This window comes from Tupaia chinensis, unplaced genomic scaffold, assembly GCF_000334495.1.
Source record: "Tupaia chinensis unplaced genomic scaffold, TupChi_1.0 Scaffold000311_2, whole genome shotgun sequence".
In the NCBI taxonomy this organism is placed as follows: Eukaryota; Metazoa; Chordata; class Mammalia; order Scandentia; family Tupaiidae; genus Tupaia; species Tupaia belangeri.
In genome coordinates this window covers 8,922,321-8,928,169 of record NW_006159803.1, presented here as the reverse complement: position 1 = coordinate 8,928,169, position 5,849 = coordinate 8,922,321, and positions in this window count along the sequence as shown.

The following is a 5,849-nucleotide window of genomic DNA, read 5'->3' as shown; positions in this document are numbered from 1 at the left end:
GTACTGATCTTATTAAAGAGGGCAGGACAAGAACCCAGTGAAAACCAATGCAAAGGCCTGGTAAAAGCTGAATTAATGCCAGCAAGCCCAAGGCAAAGTGGCAGCTCCTCTCTCCAATCCCGTATCCAAATTAGGGAGTTGTAGTCTCAGGAGTGCCTGTGGCCAGAGAGTTAACCAGATCTCGAAATGGGCTCTGGCTCAGTCTACCAGTTTCACAAGGGCATGGGGAAAGGACATGTGGGAGTACCAAGCGTGAACTCTGACCTTCAACACTTTGCTACTTCCACACAGGCCGCTCTGGGGGTGGGGGTGACTGCAAGAGTGATAAACGGCTGATGGAGCTCATTTGCAATTCCTCCTTCTTACCGGGAAGTGAGGTTGCTGAGTGTCTGAGGATAGAGCAAACACAGTGTGGGCCACGACTGAAACAGGAGGCAAAAAACATAAACATTCCTTGTTTTTTCACTGCTAAATGGGCCAGGAGGTTATGACTGACCCATAACTTTCATCTTACAGATGAAGAAATGAAAGAGCGGAAAAATTCAAGTTTCCTTATGATCACAAAGCTCATGAATGCCAACACTGTCTGCCAGGGCCTTTTTCTCCTCAGTGGTGCTAAGGATGAGAAGCTGGCCAGCCCCGGAAACTCCAGCCCCGGGAACTCCAGCCTCGGTAACGCAGCCTGCGCTGCAGCTGCCGACAGCTGCTATTCCGTGGGATTCCCAAGCATGCATCCACAAGGAATTCTGGCCTGCGCACCCTGTTACTAGCTGGGGTCTTTGCTCTCAAATCTGGTTTTCCTGGACGAGGTACGGGAACATGCAAGCTTTCTTGTCTCTCCAACCCTGGGCCCATCTAGAGACAAGCCTACTGCGTGTTTCCTTCCCCCAGGCCTCATTTCAGTCCTAAATGAACCCACAAGTTTTTCCCTCAAGACCAGAGGTAAGAAGACGGAGACGCTTCTCTCCTGCGGAAATAGGCCATTTGGGAGCACAGGCTTCCTGTGGCTTCTGATTCAATACCTTGATGTCTTCTGATTTAATATCTTGGTTTCTGCTTGGGTGTCTGTCCTTCTTTCATACAGACCATGGGCTTAATTAAAGGGATATTGATATTAATTAAAGTTCCAAAGAAGGATCTTGACTGACTTAAGGCAATCCCATCTTGCCTCATGGCCATTTCAGGCATGGACATAGAACCTCATTAGGATCAATCAAAAACAAAGACACATTTTCTGGAGAAACCTACTTCAATCTTCCTATGAACTACCTGAAGGATAATCTTTCTTTCTTTTTCTTTCTTTCTTTTTTTTTTTTTTTTTCAAGTCAACAGGATGTACTTAGCGCTAGAAGCTACTTGCAGCCATCTTGTGGCCACTTGGGGAAATACACGTTGCAGAAGGCCAAGGAGACATGAAAGCAACCAGGTCTTCCGTCTTATCACTGGATTGCTGGATCGAGCCTTGATTGATGTCGGCCCTCTCCAGGCTTTTCAGTCATGTGAAACAAATATACTTCCTTAAATGTTTAAGCCAATTTGAGTGACATTTTTTGTAATTGCAGATGTAAAAATAGCAAGTACTGGGACATACTAAACACACTAGTTTAGAAGCCTATTTCACTGTTTCCCGAATTCCACTAGAATTTTCTAAAAAAGTGAAGGCTAGAGTAGAAAGTCAAATTTTCTTATATCATCCACGTGGGAAAAAAGATAAAACCAATGCTAAAAAAGGAAGGAAGGAAGGAACGAAGGAAGGGAGGAAGGAAGGAAGGAAAGAAAGAGAGAGAGAGAGGGAGAAAGAAAGAAAAAGAAAGAAAGAAAGATCTTTGACATCATTCCTCCTGTACACATGTATCCCAAATGAAAACAGTAAAGGACCTGGTATATAAAATGAAAGTCAAAAAATAAATACCATTGCCATTATTATTACTTTTTAAATGAACTTTAATTTTTAGAGCAGTTTTAGGTTCTTAGCAAAATCGAGTAGAAAAAACAAAGATCTCCCATGTACCCTTTGCTATCAACACAGTCTCCCATGGTGCCAATATTCTCCACAAGAGTGGTCCCTTTGTTACTATGGACAGACCTAATTAACACACCATTAACACCCAAAGTTGAGAGTTTACATTAGAGTTTATTCTTGGTGTACGTTTTAGGAGTTTGTACAAACGCTTAATGATAGGTAACCACTGTTATAGTATCTTACAGAGTTTTTTCACTGCCTTAGAAATGCTCTGCCTGACACGAGCACATGGCGTCATGGTTACAGCGCTGGACTTCCACGTAGTTGACTTCGGTTAGAGTCCTGGATCAGTGGCTTAAAAAAAGTTATGTTGGGCGCATGCGCCTGCGTGTCCAAAATCACAAGAGGAGGGGGGATTGCAGTGTGATCTTACCCCCACCCAGGGGAGGATGATTTCTCACTTTCTGTCTCTCTGGCGAGTGCATGCACCATATAGCAAAAATCTCTCCCAAATAAATAAATCCTCTATTCCCTGCCTACTCATTTCCACCTCCATCACTGGCAACCACTGATCTTTTCAGCATCTTTATTATTTTGTCTTTTCCAGGATGTCACACAGTTGGAATTATGCAATACAAAGTATTTTCAGATTGTCTTTTCACTTAGTAATACATATTTAAGTTTCCTCCCAGTTTTGTCATGGCTCAATAGCTATTAGGTCGTCAGAAAAGTCATGACGTGTTTTCTACGCAAAAAATGCGTCATGACTTTTCCAACAGCCCAATAATTTCCTTTTAGTACTGAATACTGGTCTACTGTCTGGATATACCACAGTTTATTTACCCATGCAGCTACTGAAGGACATCTTGGTTGCCTTTAAATTTTGGCAGTTATGAATAAAGCTGCTGCAAATACCAACGTTTTTATGTAGACAGAAATTTCAACTCATTTGGGTAAATACCAAAAAGCACAATTTCTGAATTATATATAAAAACATGTTAAGTTTTGTAACAAACTGCAAAACTGTCTTTCAAAGTGTCTGTACCATTTTTAACTCCTACCAGCAGTGAATGAGAGTCTCACTGCCCCGATTTCTGCCTGCATCGAGTCCTCAGTGTTCTAGAGTTTGGACAGTCTAACAGGTGTGTAGTGGTATCTCACTGTTGTTTCAATTTGCGATTCCTCGATGACATGATGTGAAACAGTTTTTGTGTACTTATTTGCCATCACATAAGCATGTGGAGGGGGAGTATCTGTTAAGTTCTTTGGCCCATTTTTAAATTGAGTTCTTCGTTTTCTTACTGTTGTGAGAGTTCTTTGTATATGTAGGACACCAGTCCTTTATTAGATAAGTCTTCGGCAAGTATTTTCTTCCAGTCCATGACTTGTCTTCTTTCTCTTGACATCGCCTTTGACACATTAGAACCTCAATTTTAATGAAGTTAAATTTATCATTTCTTTTTTTCATGAATTGTGTTTTTGGTATTATAACTAAAAAGTCATTACCAAACCCAAGGTCATTCAAATTTTCTCTTATTTTATCTTCTAGGAGTTTTATGGTTTTACACTATCTCAAAACATCTATTTTGAGTTATTTTTTGTAAAGGATGGAAGGCCCAAACCCAGATACAGTTCTTTTGCACGTAGCTGTCCAATTGTTCCAGCACCATTTTTTGAAAAGTCTGTCTTTTCTCCATTCCTTTTCAAAGATGTTTATGTGCCTCCACTCTGTTTTTCTATTTGTCCTGTGCGTGTGCGTGTGTGTGTGTGTGCACATACATGCATGCCTGTGCACAATACCACACTGTCTTTTTTTTTTTTAGTTCATCAGAGGATGTGAGATCACCAGAGAAAGACAGAAAGAGAGATTTTTTTTTTTTTACTTTGTGTCAACAGGCACATGTGCTTGCAGGAAAGAGAGAGAGAGACAGAGAGAGAGAGAGAGAGAAATGGAAAAGAGAAAGCATCCCCTGTGGAGGATGGTCATGCCACACTCATTTCTCTTTCATTTTTCTTTTAGAATTTTAGACACATGTGCACATGCACCCAGTGTGCTTTTCAAGCTGCTGGGTCTGGGACTTAAAGCATGCAGCTGGTCATGTGGGATTTAGTTGCCTTAACCACCATGGCATCGGCTGGCCCCACATTGTCTTAGTTACTATGGCTTTACAGGAAGTCTCAACATTGGGCAGTGGCAGTGCTTTTTTAATATTGTTTCTCTTTTAATATTGTGTTGGTTACTCTGAACTTTTTGCCTCTCCATATAAACTTTAAAATCAGATTGTAAATATCCACGGAATGACTTGCTAAGATTTTTATTTGGATTGCATTCAAACTATACATCAAGTTGGGAAGAACTGACTTTTTTGATAATATTGAGTCTTTCTATCCATAAACATATAATATCTCCCCACTTATTTAATTCTTCTTTGACTTCTTTCATCAGAGTTCTATAGTTTCCTCATCTAAATCATGACCATATTTTGTTAGATTTATACCTAAGTACTTTATCTGGGAGGGCTGCTAATATGAGTGGTAATTCTTTTCGACTTTGAGTTCTACTTATTCATTGTTGGCGTTTAGGAAAAGGATATTGTATATTTATCTTGTGTCCTGCAACTTGATATAAGCCTATTCAGACTGTCTATTTCTTCTTTTGTAAGTTTTCGCAGTTATATCTGTCAAGACATTGGCCCACTTCATCTAGGTTATCAAATTCATAGGCATGGGGACCAGTAGTTAGCGTAATGGCTATGTCACTGGACTCCCATGTAGTTGACCATGGTTTGAGTCCTGGACTCAGTGACTTAAACTCACACCAGGCATGTGTGCATGTGTGCCCAAGATCCCGAGAGGAGAATGGAGGAGAAGGGATTGCGACATGGCCATCCCCTCTGGGGGGTGATTTCTCGCTTTTTGTCTCTCTGTCTCTCTCTGACTTTCTGATGAGCATAAGCACCCTATAGCAAAAACCTCTCCAAAAATAAAAAAAGAATGAAAAAGGAAAACAGTTTATGGTGTAATGGTTATATCACTGGAGTCACACGTAGTCAATCACGGTTCAAGTCTCAGACCTGGTGGCTTATACTAGGCGTATGTGTGTGTGCGTGCCCAAGATCTCGAGGAGAGAATGAAGGAGAAGGGATTGTGGTGTGGCCATCCCCTCTTCATCGGGGGGGGGGGGGGTTTCTTGCTTTTTGTTTCCTACACCCTATAGCAAAAATCTCTATTAAATAAATAAATAAATAAATAAATAAATAAATAAATAAAGTACACGCTTAGATTCAAAAAGAAAAAATGTATCTCTCCTCCACATTTGAAGGGTAATTTTTCTGTATATGGTATTACACATTGGTGGCTTTTTCTCTTAATGTTTAAATATTTTATTCATACTCCTCTTGCTTGCATGGTTTCTGAGAAGTCATATGTATTTTTTTGCTTCTGTATAGGAAAATTGTTCTCCCCCACCCCTGGTTTCTTTCAAGATGTTCTTTTTAATTTTTAATTTTGTGTAGTTTGAATATATGTCTATGTATAGTTTATTGACACTTATCTTGCTTGTCATCCCTTGAGATTTCTGGATCTGTAGTTCGGTACACAACATTAATTTTGAAAAATTCTCAGCCATTATTGTTTCAAATATTTCTTCTTCTTTTTTTCTTCTTCTTTTTTCTAGTATTCCCATTTCATGTAAGTTACACTTTGTATAGTTGTCCCACAATTCTTGGATACTCTGTTTTATATTTTTCCCACTTTTTTCCCCTCTTTGTTTTTAAATCTGGGAGTTTCTTTTGAGGTGTCATCACAGAGATTCTTTCTTCATGTATGTCCAGTCCACTAATAAGCCCATCAAAGGCACTCTTCGTTTTTGTTCCAGTGTTTTTGG